Here is a 17,911-nt window from a genome sequence, read left to right as displayed (position 1 = left end):
CTTGCTTCACATCGGTGGTTACAGTCCCTCCTTCATACATAACGTAACAGGCTTCTTTTTTATGGGCTGGTACTTTCTTCAGTTTATCTTTTTTAATGGTCTTTTTGAAGACACAGCATTTACATTTATTTAGTATCCAACTGTTTTTCCTCGTGTATAAATCGTTAACCTACAATTTTATCTTTAATTAATTCTTTCATGCTTTTCTTATACTCATTTTAAAGAATGATTTCTAGCTTCTTTGTGTGAGTGATTCATTTGCTTATTTTCGTTCTGTCTTGTTCAATATAAAATCACTTAAGCAAAACATCTTCTTCTGAGTACAGGTTTGGCAGCATCCCACCCATTTTAAACCTTCTGTAATTACAGTTTTGATTTCACCTTTTATCTGAGTCGAGAGGATTTTTCCTTTTTAGAGTGGCCAAAACTTCCGGATGGCCCAGACCCCAACAGCTGTTACCCCTTCTATTATAATAGATTTTTCAGCTGAGCCCACGGTCCCCAACCTGAAGACTAGTCCCTCGTCACTCTGGTAGCTAGGTGCTACCATGAAACTGAATTCCACGGGAGATGTGAGAGGAAGTGATGGACCAAGGAAGAGATGCCGACACGTTCTCTGAAAACGCAACGGTGTGTCTTCCTCCGCTCAGTGCCTGACACGGAGACTGGATGGAGCAGGGAGCTGGACTGAGCGGCTCCCTCGGTCCACAGGGTGGAAGGCATGGGCGGAGGTGTGTGAATAAGCAGAGAGAAGGTGCTTGGGTCCCTGACACCCAGGAGCTGCCCTGCCTACCCTGATGGTCTGTGACACAATTGTTTGTGACAGAGAAATAAACTTCTATCTCTTTGAAGAACTGTAATTTTGAGGTTCTGCCTCAGCAGCTATAACCGTATCATAATATGATTAAATACACTTAATATACTTAGTGATTTTTAGTTTCACTGGATTGTTTCCAAACAATATAGAATGTACCATTTCTGCCCACAGTTATGTTGACATATTCTTAGTGGCCCAATAAATAATTGAGTTTTGTAAATACTTCCTGTATTATTTATTAGTCTTCAAAGCTACATAACTATGTGTGCCTGTATAAGCTTTACATATTTACATATACATATTATTCAATCTGCCTAATTAATCACATTACCACTTTCCATACCATGCTCGCTAAAAATACTTCTACAGAATATTAATTGGCTCATCTCAAAATAAAAAGTTTAATGGTCCATATATGTTCTGCTTCCTTTCTTTATTATAGTGGTTAATAACACAGGCTCTGGGTCGGATGGTTTGAATCCTAGCTCCCCCAGTTTATGGGCTGTATGGACTTGGGCAGGCTATTTAATCTGCATTTCCTTAGTCTCTGTCAGTGAAACAGGGAAAATAATAGAAGCCACCCCGCTGGGTTGTTATGAGGATTACTCGATGAGTGCATGTTGAATACTAACTTAGAATAGTGCCTGGCAGACGGGAAGCTTTTTTTTTTAAGCAGCTAGGTATTAGGTACATTGCATATAAATGGGAATTAACGAAGTAATGGAATCTGCTTAATATTGCTCATCTCAGCATTTCCTAAATTTACTTGAGTGTGGGATACTGTGGTCACAGGCGGTGGCAGGGAAATGTGTCCCGCAGAACATCGGTTTTGGAAATGAGGAACTGGCCCATTCAGATCCGCTGCCTTGCCAGGAACTCTTCACCCGGACAAGGGATGCTCACATGCAGTTTGGGGAAGTCTGCAAACCTCTTGAAGTCGATAGGAGTTTTGTGTGTCTGTGTCTGTGCTCGCATTTCTGAGGAAAAGGTCCTTGGAGTTGACCTGATTCTCAGATTTCTTTATATGTATTTGTAGGCTTCACTGAAACAGTAGGGACTAAAAATAGTATTGGTTGTCTTCCACTGCTTTGTGAACATTTTCTTCTCTTTGTTGTTGACCTTCTCAAGTTTATCCTCTGTGTCTCCATGAGTCTTTTCGGGAGTATCAGTGGATTTATATTCTTTTAATATAAGTTTTACCATCTTTACTACCTTTCTCACTTTAAGTCATTCCCTTACCATTTCATTCGAATGTTGTTTCTCTGAACGACTTTCTCCTCCTGTTGTGTAAAAAGCAATGCCTTCTCACATGCATTCTTGAATTGTTTTCGGACATTGCCTTCTGATTCCTACAGAGGGTCATTTTCAAAAGCAGCCCCTTCACTAGCTCGTCTGCAGGCTGTTTCCTTCCACTGCTTTGTATTTCCTAGATTCAGGTTAGGCCTTTATTTTATTTTTCTCCTTCTTGAACAAGAGATTGTCTAACCCCACTTCCAATGAGTCCGTTTAGATGGGGAGTAAACATTCTTCCGGCACATTTTCCAACCGTGATTTTCAATGGCCTTTTCAGATGTGAAGCTGACGGGGAGAATGGTGCCTACATATTTCCCATCCATTTAACACTTTCTATCAGATTTTGGGCATCTGTCCTCCCTCATTTGACAGAACATCTTTTTATACTTGTGATTGGTAATCTGATACTTCCAAGTAATGCAAGCAGCTCTGCATAAATTATACCTGAAATGACTCAGTTTATTAGGTTGGCATTACTCTGATACATATACTAGACAATGACATTAAAAGAAATAAACATTTCAGACAATAGCCCCTATGCATACAGACGTACCAATCCGTAACAAACAGTAGTTACTAATGTTATTTCTGGTATCTATCCTAACATCCAATAGCTAGTTTTACTTCCATCTTTGCAACCTTGTCTCCCTCTTCCTTTCCATTCTTCCTGTTCCTGTCCTACTTCAGATTCTTAACACCTACCAGCTGGGTCATTACCAACTCTCCAGCTTGTCTCCCCACCTTCAGGCCTTTATTTTCACTGCCCTCCCCCGGAGTTTTCTTCCAAAACCAGCATCTCACAGTGTCACTCCGGGAGTGGAGGGGAAGACTTCCGGTAGTTTCACAGGTTTATTGCCACAACGAGTGTCACCTGTCCCAGCACTCCGATTCTCTGTTACCGTGGTCTACCTACTCGTTTGGACTTTTATGCCACTGTGTACACCGAAGGCTCAGTCAGGGCAACCCCATCATCTGGCCCTTCTTCCTGGCGTCCGTGCCTTTGCCGTGTGGCTCCCTCTATCACAGGTGGCAAACACAAGGCCCGAGGGCCGCATCTGGCCCTCCACCTTGTTTTTCTCTGGCCCGGCACCTTGTTTCTACCCAGCAGCAGCGCCAAGCTCCTTGCCCCTAGTTGAGAAGTAGTTATATTTATATGGTCCTAAAATTACATTCAGCCCTTTGAAGGCAACTGCAAGGCTGATGTGGCCCCCAGTGACAATTAGTTTGACACCCCTGGTCTACATGAAATCTTAGCCTATTAAAATCAGAGTTTTTCTTCCCAAATTTTAATCTCTCCACCTTTTAGGGTCCTCTGCTACTTGGTTTTTTAACACTTACCCCATTCTACTTCTATCGCAGCTGAACATAGCAGTTACTGTTTGTTACTGATATTCGGGATACAGCAAACGTTATCGGTCCTTATTTGTTTTCTGCGGTAGTTCCTGGCTTTCTTAAAAGACTACAAAACTTAAGAAACTGACTCTCTGTCTTCTCGTCATTTACCATGATGTTGTATGTTCGTAAACGTGGGACTGCGGATAGACGTGTGATGACGGGCACACAGATCTAGCGGTAGGGTAGAGGAAAGCCTGAGATGCCTGCTCCTTCTTCCTGAGGCAAGCCTCGTTTGGGAATATCTGAACCTCTTTTCCTGCTTCTGTTTAGCAGCATCTTTTAAACTTAAATGAAATCACACATGTCAAAATGTGTGGATTTTCTGCATCCCTGATTCTGTAATTTTCTTGTCCAATGAATAATAAAAGTATTTTCACACTGTGGGCTAGTTCATGGCTGTCCTTACTTATATCCCTATTCATCTTTGGTCCTCGCCCAACTCCAGGCTGGCTGGGAGCATTCTTGTCTCTAACCCTCACCCGGGGATATGTTTTTATTGACTTTAGAGAGAGAGAGAGAGAAAGACAGAGGGAGGGAGGAGAGAGAGAGATTGACAGGGAGGGAAGGAGGGTGGGGAGGGAGTGAGAAAGAGAGAGAACATCGATATGAGAGAGAAACATTGATCAGTTGCCTCCCACAACACGCTCTGCCTGACTGGGGTTCAAATCCACAATCTACATGCCCTGACAGGGGATTGAACCCACAGCCTTCAGCTGTACAGACTGACACTCCAACCAAACGAGCCAACCAGCCAGGGCTGCTGTGAGCGTTCTCCAACACCATGGGGAAAGCTCCCTGGCTTTATATAACCATAGAACTGATTTTGAAAAATTAAGAATATTTTCTCATCTAATACTTGGGACACTAAAATTCTTACTCAGACACAGGAAGTATCATTTATTTTTCCATCTATTGTAAAACATACAGAACACTAACCCAAATGTATATACCTCCTATCACATACAGAAGAAACTCATTTTAGCCTAATTTCTCACGCTGCCTAGAAAATTCTTACTGTCAACTGGACTAAATAGAGCTAAAAATTACTCCTCTGAACATTTCATTTAATATCTAAACTAGTTTATGCTGTTTCTTATATTGCTCAGGTTTATGTTTTAAAAATACATGTTCATGAGGCATCATTGAAAACATCAAAGCATTTAACACCCCAAAATTGCCCTAATACCTTCTAGAAATCAGACATTTGCACATAAGAATAGAAATAGTAAATCAAAATGTTACAAATCAAAAACTTGCTTCATACAATCACCAAAGACGGTGTCGAAATTCCTATTTCCTTATTGCATCTAATCCATACGACAGACAAATGAACCATAATTTTCATTAAATTCAAATAAGCAGCATGCTCAGAGCTGCTTATAATTAGTGGACATATTTGCATTTAGCATAAATTTTTAAAATATTTATTGAGCACCTACTGTGTGCCAAGCACTATACAGCATAGGATGAGTGTTTCCTTAGCAAAGATACAAACAATTTCAGTTTAATTTTAAAGAGAATACTTCAGTGGGAAAGTGTAATCAATAATTTGTCTCTCAACCTCAGAACAATTAAGTTGTCCCTGTTTTCAAATACCCCATTGGAGCGCCTCCAACTTTTCTAACGTCTCTATTGTATTACGAATAATGTTTCTAGCTCACTAATTTTGCTGCTAATCAAACACTAAAAAGAGATTCTTTATACTTTCAGATATGCTTTGAAAAAAAGCTCTCCCAATACGCACAAGGGAATTATAAGTTCATTAGTATACAGTTTTTCAAATCTTAGATTCACGGTTCATTATGTTACCTTAGAGATAAAAACACAATTTTACACTTATATGACAGGAAAAAGAATTAGAATTAACATCTGATTATGAGTTTTAATTTTTGAAATTAATCTACAGGCATCTCTAATTTAAATAATTCAAATTGAAAACTACCTTTAATATTTTAATCACAAACAATATTGAAAGCTGAAATTAGATCCATTTAGAGTAATGCTGTTGAAAAACATGCAGCATTTCCAGGTTTTAAAAGAACCTCCATCTTTTATAGTGTAGATCGTAACGCAGACAAACCTAAATAAGTACGCAGCATTTCCGAAACATTCGCTGTGATTCTTACTTGACTCACTTCATTCAGGTAGGTTTGTAGCTTCATATTTTAATGGGAAATAGAGTGGCTGCGATCCAGCGATGTGATGGGCCATTCTAAACGTCAGAAGCACCCATCATGTCACTTCTGGCCACGGGAAACATCTCGTGTTGTTACTACATGTCACTGAAACCTGAATGAGCTCCGAGACCAAGCCAGGGAGTTCAGCTAAGTACTAAGCCCTCTGAGAAGCTTTTACCTAATTTAGAAAGCCTTCCACCAATTCCTACAGAGTTGTATAGAATAGAATGTCCAGGTGCTGTGCTAGAAGAAACCCTAGCCCAGCTCATTCTCCTGCAAATATAACTTGGCCGGATCTCATGGATCTATTTCGGCAGCACCAACTCGAGCCATGCTGCACACTAAACATAAGGCCTGCCTACTGCATAAACAAAGTCTTCGGGTACAAAGCTTACGAGGGTAACAGATTCCAACAACAGGTTTGTCTCCTAGTACCTGGGCTGCCCTCCGCGCGATTATAAATCACAGTGTGAAGTATGCATATAGGGGGCTCTAGAGAAATTGTGAACTAAACTGAGAATTGGGGAGCCTTTTTTGTTGTTGTTTTATTTTTCCATCCTGGCTTAATTATTCCTTTAGTGCCTAGCTGGTTTTTTTTCTCTTGAACGTGGTTCTCACTGTAAGGAGACACATTCCCATTTGTTCCAGCGACATTTAAGTACGTACGAAAATTCTGCTGTTTAATGTGCAGTCAGATACAAAAAGTTCCCTCCAGAATAAGAGGCTGAAATGATAAGAATCCACATATCTATACACATGCACAATAAAATTGCTACAGAAAAAATTAATAAAATAATAAAATAAAATTGCTAAGGAAAGTCGATATGAACATTGTTCCAGGGTGACAGAGGACATGCCCACAAAATCGACGTATCTCTTTATGTAAAGTATCAGGACACATCCTAGGATGATTATCAAAGTTACGTAACCCAAGAATGGGCTTTCGTGCTTCTTAGAATATGCAGTAGTCTTTTAAATTTGTTGTTGTCATGGCATAAAATATTTCATAAAACTGCAGAAGAAAGGTACTTATTGACATTGGCTGCAATTACTTTCTATTTGTTTTTAAACCCCTCTTTTGAGTACTAGAAAAAAGTTGCTGGAAATACTGGAGATCGGTAAGATTTCTCATGATTTTGTTAAATCTCTCCTTCTTCTCTTTTGTCCCAGGAATTTTTGCCAAATTCATTAGTCACAAGCATGGCTTCATCATGTGACATCCTTGCTCAGTTATTTCTGGGTTATTTCTTTAAAATCCCTTTCACTCCTCCGGTGTGATGGTAAAGCCAGTCCTTGGGACCCTGCAGGCCACGCCTCACTCTGAGTCTCTGTGCTGCACCTCTGTGCCTGGCTTGTTCCAGCTCCCGCCTTCCTCTCGGGCTCTGACACCAAAGTGCTTGCCTCTTCCTGGAGCCGCTCAGCCAGGTCCAAATGCCTCCCTTGCTTGAATTACTGTGATAATTGGAAATAATACCTTGAAGGTCTGCACGTGATGATAGGCAGTGCCCGGTCAATTAACGTGTTCCAAAAGTTCATTTATAAGTCACTTATGAGAGGCTAAAAATTCATTCACCGACCAAAGTGCTAAATGTAATTAATATTCCATAGTACATTTTGGATAATCAAAACCGTAGCTGAAATTCAGGGTCTGGCACAAATAATGCCCCTATTTTATTACAAAACCTTTTATTACAAAATCATCAGCATGTCATTCTGTAACATGACGCTATCACATTCAAGCACACCATGTGGCATTTTAGGTGCAATGTTCAAATTAAAACTATGAATTATTACACCCCTATTATTATCCCAACCACACTCACGCAGGCCTTACTTCTGCCGGATGCTGTATGTTACTAACAAAAGCATAATTCCCCAAAATGCAGTGCCCACGTGTATACTACCGTACTCCAGCTCCGACACTACAAGTCGCTTTTAGGAGGTCTGGAAGATAGCCAAGTTCACAAACTCCGAGTGGAATGGTGGGTGCAGGGCTGGTGGAGGGGGACACGGGAGTTACTGGTCAATGGGCATAAGGTCGAACAAGTTCAGCAGGATGAGTAAACTCTAGGTGTCTCTACAACATGGCACCTGTCAACATACTGTACTGTGCGGTGAAAAGTCAGTCATGAGAGTTTATCTCATGTTACATGGTCTAACCACACCAAAATCAAATGTGAAATAAAACCAAGTCAAATAAGCCTTAGCTGGCGTGGCTCAGTTGGCAGGAGCATCACCCCGTAACTGAAGGGTTGCAGGTTCAATTCCCGGTCAGGGCACACACAGAGGTTTCGGGTTGCATCCCTATCTCGGGTGCGTACAATCCCTGGTCAGGGTGCATAGGGGAAGCAACCAATTGTTTCTCTCTCTCCCTCCCTCTCTCTCTCTCCCCTCCTTCCTAAAAGCAATGAAAAAAAAAATGTCCTCAGGTGAGGATTAAAAAACAAAAACGAGTCAAACATGCATCACTCTAGTGTCGATTCTGTGTACCTCCTTGGCAGAATCATGCAGACCCAGATATCCAGAAGGTGCTTTTTCTGGTGATCCCCCCCGCTTCATAGCTGGCTGGCTCGACTCAGCTGTTCTGTTTGCTCACAGTCTGCAGTCCGGCCAGGCTCAGCTTCTGACTCTTCTGCGGCGCCCACTGCTGCTCACTTTTGTGGGTGGAATCAGCAGGAGGCCTGCTGTGGGCAGCGAGGAGGTGGAGGGCCAGGCCTCTCTGTCTCTCCATGTGGCCTCAGGGCCACTTATTCTGCTGTTGCTTCTTCACGTGATGTTTCTAGAAGTACAGCTGTATTTCTTGTGTGGAGGCGCAAGGGGTGCACAAGTGGAAGCTGCAGACTTTTGAAGTTTGGGGACTGGCAGAGTGTCACGTTAGACACAGTCTTTCAGTGCATCTCTTCATTGTTCCAGTCAGGTTCAAGGGCGGAGGATTACATGGCGGGGGGGCCCGAATACCAGGAGGCAGTCCCGGGGGCCACCAACAGAAGAGACCCACACGGCTGAACCACTGCTAATAACATAGAACCATGTATTCTAGTCTCCAACCGCTAGGGGTAAAATGAATTCAGCACTTTGGGCGCAGGTCTAGTACAGGGAAATGAAATGCTTGAGTTCGTGAGGCATGCGCCTTGGTTATTCTTTTGGCCAAGTTCCATTACATCACAGGGTGAAAGTGTTTACTTTTTTCCACATTAAATCCCGGTTCGTATTGTTGGACACATGAGCAAAATACTAAGCCCTCTAAAATAACCCATCACACAGTTTGTGTAAACTTGCAAAGTACTGCCTTTTTTTCTCCTACCCAAATATTTAATTTGAAGTTGCCTTCAATTTCATAATTTGCAGTGTCCTCAGAAACCAACTTATTAGCATCGCATGGAAAAAAAATAACTATTCAGAGTATCCCAAATAATGAGCTTGCCAGGTAAATATTTAAAGACACCACAATTACTTATAATGCCATAGCCACAATGCAAATATTAGTCCTAACAGCTTCTAATGAATAACTCTAGAGTAACTGAAACTCCCCTCTTCGGCTTCCACCCGGTCCATATCTTTACAGGAAAAAATGTATGTTAGCATATTTTGATTGTGAAAACCAGACGCTCATTCAGGTGATCTCAGTGATGTTAGGTAGTCAGGATGAAGATACAAATATAAATTAGGGAGACGAGAATCTCAAGGGACCAGGCTCGCCATAGAGACCATACCATCCACAGCTGCAGTGATGAGTCAAGGCTCAAACCAACTCTAGGAAGGACATCTTACCCCCTCTCCATCCCAGAAAACCACTGGTTCCTTCTTTATCACTTGCCAGTTCTGAACTCTGCCCTTTCGTTTTCTGTCTTTGGGTTTCTGCTGACTCACACGTCTGGCTGTTATTTTCATCTGTGACCTTTGAGATAGGGCATTTCTTAATGACACAAGATTCACACACTACACAGCGCTGATAGGGCCTCAGATGCTAATGCCCGTGGCACATACTGGCCATGGTGACAACCCAAAGCACCCCGACACTCAGCCAAACCCGCCTAGAGGGTGCTCTTTCTCCTTCCACCCTCAGGGAAGAACCACACAGCAGGATGCGAGCTTTCTGCCTTCTCGCTGCCTAGCTACTGCTGGCTGTCACAGTGCATAAGAGGGGGAGTCGATTCACAAATACGAGTTGCAATTTGTATCACATCCATTTGATTGAATAAAAATAAAGAGATCATTGTCTTTACATGTATTTCAACAATAGTACTTATAAGTGTTTAGCAAATTGATGGGGAAACTATGCTCATACAAAAATCCGCCCATGAAAAGATGCTCAATGTCATTAGTCACTAGAGAATGCTAATCGAAAGCTCCATAAGACACACTTTAAACCCACTAAATGGCTATAACAAAGAATATGGACAGTAGCAAGTATTGGGGAAGATGTAGAGAACCTGAAACTTTCATACATTGCTGGTGGAAATTTAAAGTGGTACGACTGCTTTGGAAAAGTTCGGCAGTTCTTCAAAGAGTGAAATGTGGAGTCACCGTATGACCCAGCAATTCGACTCCTAGGTATGCACCCAGGAGAAATGAAAACGTGCAGTCATATAACACTCGTACGTAAGTGTTTATGGCCGTATTATCCTTAAGAGCCCCGACGTAGAAACAACCGAATGTGCATCTCCTGAAGGATAGACGATGTGTGCCGAGTCCATATAGTGGAATGTTATTCAGACATAAAGAGGCGCTAGTATGGCTTCATAACTCAGGAAGTGCTTACTTGTTAAAAACAAACAAAAACAACTCTCCACCAGAACAACCACATAATCTACTTCTGCATGTCTGTCTGGGGGGTGGGGGCAGCGGGAGGTGAGGGGGGCGAATCAGTCCTTGGCAACACAGTGGGGGGGCAGAGGGAATCACAGCTCAGGAGTCCCCTTCCCCCGGCAATGGACACTATGCCTCTTCTAAAGCAACCACCAAACCTCCAATGAACAAATAACAACAATCCCCAATCTCGCTGCTGCCACTTCTGAAACACACAATAAACTGTATTCCTAGAAACACCCGAGTAGCTAAGTAAAATTCTAAGGTTGAGAATATGATCGGGCCACAAATTACTGCAGGCAAACGTTGGCTCCAGGATCCCAAACACACACTGGACCACCAGGTATTGTTAGGCGATACAGTTGCACGGGGCAGGATGTGGCCACCTCCCACAGAAGAAACCGGCCATGAGGGCCTGGTCAGCAGGTTCCGGGATAACATCCCAATAAGCTGGTATGCATTTTCTTCTCCTTCCTTCATTTTTGCCTTCTCTCTGTTCACTCAGTGGATGATAGCCTTGAATGAGGGTTGTTAATCAGAACAGGCAGCCAACGAGTCAAATTTGAGCCTTTTCATTTTGAAAGCTGAGATCCAGGTATAAGCTTTTGCTACGTTATAAGATTCAGAAGAATATGGACTCTGTCCCTTTCTATGCTTCTCATCCTTCCCATCAAGAATGAAGAAATGAGCCGCCTGTGGGTCTCTGAGAAAAGAACCGGAGCCCTGCCCATTTTGCAGCCCCTCTCCCCGTCCTGACAAACTCCCAGTGTGGCTAGAGGAGCAGATGGAGGTGTCCCTGGGGACCCACGGGAGCAGCAGTGCAGTGACTAAGGGGCGGCAGGGAGCTTCGGGAGAGTTGTCTTCAGGAGAGAACAGCAGAATGGACTCACAGGTGTGACCAGGGACCTGCATGGGTGGCAGTCATCGCTCATCATATGGGACAGGAAAATGAGGGCAGACCAGGTGACCACCCTCCTAGCCGAGACTGCGGCACCTGGTCAACCTCCCAGAATTTAGAAGCAGCCTTGGTGAAAGGGAGAACAAGCCTTAAATGGGCTGAGATTTTTGACTTCGCCATCTGGCTGATTAAAAAAATCACAATAAGCCCTGGCTGGTGTGACTCAGCGGACTGAGCACCGTCCTGCGAACCAAAAGGTCGCTGGTAGGGTTCCCAGTTAGGGCATGTGCCTGGGTTTCAGGCAGGTCCCCAGTTGGCGATCAATCAATCAATCATCCCTCACACATCAATGTTTCCCTCTCTTTCTCCCTTCCTTCTTTCTCTAAAAATAAAATCTTTTAAAAATCAAGTTCTAGGACAGTGTAAGTCACGTGACATTGCTGGTGCACCTCACACAAGTCTGAAGTCTTAGGAGGCTAATGACTACCCATTTATCCGCACTTGAGAAAAGGGAAGCAGGCCTTCCCTGACAACAAGAACTCGGGGACCTCTGTCCGCTACGAAGCTGAAGGAATTATATTAGAGGAAGAAATTGGGGAGGGTTAGTTATATAAAACATTCCACGTGTTTTCTGGAGGTTTTCAGACCCCTCCGAATTCCGGAGCGGATGTAACTTGTGACATGGAACCGTTTATGGAAACGTGTGGCATTTTTCGTTAGAGTATTTAGTTGCTGACATTAACATTCTCTGCATTCTTTTTAATGTGCTTCAGCGACTGAGGAGGTCACACGTGCCAGAAGGTGCAATGAAAGGAAAGTGGGATCTCTGGCAGCCTAGGTCCTTGAGTGTCCGTCTGGAGCAGAGGCCCCCTGGCAACCTGCCCACATGGCACGGGGAACAAGACAGTCTTTGCCGTGTGAAGCCTCTGAAATTTCTTGAGTAATCTGCTATCGTAGCAAAACCCAGCCTATACTGACTAATACATTATAGAACACTCACAATTTAGAATAATATAGATCTACTAAACACCATATTTAAAGAGAAGTTATTTATTTATTTTTAGAGAGAGGGGAAGGGAGGGAGAAAGAGAGAGAAATATCAATGTGTGGTTGCCTCTCATGTGGCCCCCCCTGGGGACCTGGTCTGCAACCCCGGCCTGTGCCCTGACTGGGAATCAAACCAGCAACCCTTTGGTTCGCAGCCCGTGCTCAATCCACTGAGCCACACCAGCCAGGGCTAAACACCATATTTTGTGTTAAGTAAAACAAAATCAGGTTACAAGTCGAGGCTATTAAAATAATTCCAATTGTGTAAAACAATTGTGTGAATGGACCTAGAGTAAAGTAGTGGTGGTGGAATTATGGGTATTATACATTTTCTCCCTTACTTCTTGGTTTTACATTTTTTTTCATCACATAGCTAGAAAAAAATAAAATATGAATAAAACATGATCACATACCCGTCAAAACCTCACTAGTAGACGACCAGGATACGCACAGTACACAGTCTCAGGTAACTATAATAGAAGGTAGGTAAGCTCTCTTCTTTCAAATTAAAGTCAAGGTGGGCAGGGTCACAGATCTCTGCATTCCCATGAGTGGGTAATTTTATTAGCATATCCATTAAAAGCTACAGGCCTTGGTTCAGCATTTTATTCAGTGCCCAATAATGTGTTATACGTTTTTAAAGACAAGAAATATATATCTGTAAGTCAGTTCCTGGATTATTATGCTCAAAGTCTGACCTGCTGACAAAGACCTAGGCCAGGAAGCACTGGTGGTCGACGGCACAGACACACAGCTCTACCCTCATTCCACCGAAAGAGTTAAATGACGTACCGAGTTGAATGTACAGGCATCGTAATTTCTTCCATCAAACTTGATGTAGTGCAGTAGAATCTCAGGAAGGATCTTTAGGTGTTTAAAAGGATGACTGATCACAGCATGTTAGGACTTGAGGAGATGGTGTGTAACCCTGGTTAGCGAAACAGGTTGTGGAGTTGTCACTATCTGGGTTCATCCTGACACTTTGATGTTTCTGCCCGTGCGACATCAGTGTAGGTACTTAGTCTCCTGGAGGCCCAATGTCCCATGATGCCCGGCAGGACGTAATCTCCCCATACACGGCAGATATTTACAGTGCTCGACCCTACCATCCGGTTTTACTCATGGGAGAAAACACAGAAGTCCAAGATTGGGGGGGATTGCCCAAAGTCATCAGGCTAAATTAACTCATAATATTTTAACTGTAACTGTAAATGTACTAAATACTTTGATACACGTATGAAACATCAGTGCGTTGGGAATAAGCTAAGAAAGGTAATCACCAGTTAATTTTCCAACCAGGGATCCTCAGAGTGCACCCGCAGCCTGGGTCTCACCTCGAGTCTGATACTGGGCACCCACTTCCTCTTTCACCCCACTTTCTCACGTCGAGTGGACAGAGACGTCCCTGGTTCTAAGCTTTTAGTGGGCCCTTTGTGAGCATGAGAGGGTAGGTGGTGGGAAAATATGGGCCCAGGACACAGGGGGCCAGGGCGAAAGGCCAGGGGAGGCTGCAGCGTGAGAAACTGGATGTGGTTAGTGTGCCGAGTTACGGAGATGGTGGTGGTGATTCTCCCATCAGCCCTGGCATTCCTCCGGCTGGGATCACAGCTTTCATCTGGTAAATACCACACAGGGCCAGCAGGGAGAAACCTCTGCTGACGGCAGGGGAACTGGGGGAAGTGGCATGGGCAGACAGGTGACGGATTTGAGGGCCAAGATTAGGCAGAGAGAGAAAACCAAACAACAGTCTGCATGAGGAAAACGGCAGAGAGAATGAAGCCTCAGACAAAAGGAGACACTTTGCTTTCGGGGCTACGAGAAAACGACCCTGACTTTGTCCTATTGATCTCTAGACGGTCAACACCGTGGCACTGGAGAGTACCGGGAACAGCTGTTGCACGTCAAGGGACCCTGACCACAGAGAAAGGAGCCCAACCCCTGGCCAGTGTGGCTCAGTGGGCTGGGCATCGTCCAGGAAACTGGAAGGTCACGAGTTGGATTCCGCTCAGGGCACGTGCCTCGGTGGCGTGTTCAGTCCTGGGTTGGGGTGTGTATGAGAGGCAACCAGTTGATGTTCCCCCCAGATCCATGTTTCCCTCCCTCTCCCTTCCCTTCTCTCTAAAATCAATAAGCATGGCCTTGGGTGAGGATAAAAAAAAAGAAGAAGAAATGAGGCCAAGAGCGTGAACACAGTGCACATATGCTACGAACCACCGCCTCCATCAGGGGGCCACCCAACCACGCCGCACTCCGCTGAAGACCCTCAGGGGAAAGTAGCACGGCCCTTCTGGTCACCCAGCTTTCCACGTTTCCTCAGCCCATTTCCTCACTATTCCACCGTGCGTGTGTTTGCATGGCTACAAAGCTGTCCTTGGATCGGCAATGATATTCCCTACACTCCATCGCGGAGTACTTTAACTGATGTTCGTTCAAATCAATTCTGGAGACACTTCCCAGCCGAGGGAATTGCAAGCTAGCTGGTTGACATTGGAGGTCAAATACCCCAGGGTACAGGTCTCAAATCACTTAATTCTTCACAGCAAATTAGAAATGGGACTCCAGCTGGTGCTAAAGAACAAGACAGACCTGCTGTCTAAGGACAAGCTGCTGCCTGGGTCTCCGCATCTTTATATTCCTAAAATAAAAAATAGGGGACTCGGTTTCCATCCCCCCCAACCTCATTCTTTCAGAGGAAACACTTTCTTAACAACAGCAAAAATCTGGCCACCTGGTTTCAATACATAAATCTTGCCAAGGCATAAAAATAAAATATGATTTAAACAGCAACCTGTAATCTCCTGCTGACGACCAGCTGTGCTTCCTATTAGTATTAATGGAAGTTACACAGGCATGAGGAGGAGGGAAAAATGCCACCTTATGCTTTTTGGACACCTTCACATTTTTACAGCAAGTCTGATTACAAGGGTTTACTTGAGCGGCAATTAAACACTGATTGATTACTAAGTACGATTTATATTCCAGGCAGCATGCAAATGGCAATGAAATTCTCAGACAGGGAACACGATAAATTCTTGTCACATCAGACAGAGAGTCACATGTTTTTAAATAGCAAATGTCTTCTTATATGGAAAAAAGAAGTTCACTTTAAGTTTTTTTTTTCCATAACATATTTTTACCCAAAGACAATAAGCCTTGATTCCTTTCAGAGAGAAAAAATGGCATGTTTTCTGCAAAATTGGACTTCCCACTTCCCCTCTGGACGCCAGCTCTCACTCCACGACTCGGGCTACAGTCGCAATTAGAAACACTATTTTTTTCATCGGATTCTGGCATTGCAGGAATCATGTCTACTCTTATGTTGAAAGTGAAGGGAGAGGGTTGATTTATTAAACATCTACCATGTGCCAGGTGCTATTCTAGGTGCAGGCGATATAACAGAGATCTCACTACTGAGGATGAGCAAGAGAAGCTGACAATAAAGAAAGCATTTAGATACAGCTCTAATGCCCATGTGCACACAGCGAAGACAGACATTCAGGAGAGACGGACAGACATCTCTGTGTATGCCCACCACTTCGCTTTCGGAACCGACGGAGAGAGTTCCGAGCTTTGCCGGGCTGTTCCCTGTGAGTGAAATATCCTGGCCAGACGTTGCAGGTGGGCACCTGCTCTGTATGATGTCGATATTGATCCAAGGACAACGCAGAGAAAGAATGAATGGGTCTGCTGGGCACCCGGTGAGAAGGGCAGGGCAGGGGAGCTGTGACACTGGGATTCCCAGGGAGTGCCAGGCGGTGTAGGCCACTCCAAGGAACGTGCATTTGACTTCGGTTTTCAGGAGAAGCCCCGGATAGGTTCATAACAGGGCTGGGTCCTGACGGAAATGTGTGTTTCATGCATCATCCTGGCAGCTATACATATGTGTGGTCAGGGATGTGACATAGATGGGACGGACCTGGGAATCTGCATCTTCCTGAAAACGGCTGACCCATGCCTGGTTGCATTTTGTGACAACAGAATGCAAAAGGGAAAGTGTAATTAATAATCTTACAATCAGATGTGTTTAAAAATAAAACCCAGGCCCCAGCTGGGTAGCTCTGTTAGTCAGAGTGTTGTCCTGCTACACGAAGGTGGTGGGTTCAATTCCCCGGCCAGGGCACACATGAGAAGCGACTGATGAGTCTCTCTCTCTCTCTCAAATCAAGAAACAAAATTTAAAAAAAATAAAAAAATAAAAGTAAAAGCCAGAAAGGGTTATTGTCTAAGGAACATATTGCGATGAACTGCAGGGAAAGCCTGTAGACACGTAAGGGAACAGTTACAACATCTAGAGAAGAAGAGATCAGAAACAGCCACCTGAGGTCGGCCAGCAGGTGGCCCGTCCCGGGCAGGGGTACGTGGTTGTTTACGGTCTTGCACCAACTTCCGGGTGTAAGGACTTTGAGTCTTCCTCCAAAGTCCATGCTCGTGTTTGACCATTTTGACACAGAGGTGTTCTTACATTCAGTTAAACCCTCTCATAATTCCTTAAACCAATTTCCTGATCAGATGTCAAAATAGAAAACAACTGCTCACTATTTGTACTTAAACAAAACTCTTTAAATATAATGATTTATGCAAACTTAGCTGGCATTGTCTTCTCTGGATTGCATGGCCTCAAGTTATTTGATCTTTTTCTATTTTTGTTACTTTGGCCAAATTTTTATATTCTCAGACTAATCTATTTAAAGCGTAAGTAGCTTCTTGTATCAATGCATCATGTGAATTAGTTAGAAATTTGTGTTATGTGTTTAGAAATTTAGCATAGTTCAGAGAATGGAAGAGGCCAGAGTACATAATATATTACATTTGTGTGCAATCTGTGATTGAGCTCACCCACCGAAGCATGGATTTACTATTTGTGTCAAGCACAAACATATATACTTAAGCAGTGATTGATATGTAGAGTCACGCATGTAATTTTTACATAGTCTATACATAATGTTTCTGTCTTATTGTAGCACAGAAAAGCAGTAATACACAAAGGAGGGCCCCCCAAAACCTGGTATTCATACAAAATTGTGTATTTATTCTTACATGTTTAGACTTCAGTCACCTTCAAAGTACCCTCCATCTGATGCAATACACCTAGCGAGATGTTTTTCCCACTGCTAAACACAGTTTTGAACTCATTGATTTTGATGCGTTTTAATGCTTCTGCCATTTTTTTTGTTTCACCTCTTCTACACTGGCAAATATTTCCCTTTGAGAGCTTTTTTTATCCAGGAAAACAAACAAACAAACAAGGCCACTCACGGTGATCGGGTGAACGGGGAGGGGGAGCACAGGGGTCATGCCATTTTTGATAAACAACTGCTGAAAACTCAGCGTGGTGTGGGCAGGTGCGCTCGTAAGTCACCCCTCGTGAAATGGGCAAATGTGTTGAAAGAATCTTCAAAAACAAAAATCACTGAAGTCAAACGCAGCCTCTCACACCACCACCAGCTGGTGCACTGATACAGCTGGGTTCCTAGA

General features: G+C 43.5%; 1 long non-coding RNA gene across 4 annotated transcripts in view; it reads right to left on the bottom strand.

The window, feature by feature from the left end:
- Positions 1-17,911, bottom strand: part of LOC139440381 (uncharacterized) — a 60,134-nt gene that overhangs the window by 33,303 nt on the left and 8,920 nt on the right. The gene's annotated exons all lie outside the window — the stretch shown is intronic.

This window comes from Desmodus rotundus, chromosome 12, assembly GCF_022682495.2.
Source record: "Desmodus rotundus isolate HL8 chromosome 12, HLdesRot8A.1, whole genome shotgun sequence".
NCBI lineage: Eukaryota > Metazoa > Chordata > Mammalia > Chiroptera > Phyllostomidae > Desmodus > Desmodus rotundus.
Note: the sequence above shows the minus strand (reverse complement) of the source record. Positions and strands in the feature narration are given on the sequence as shown.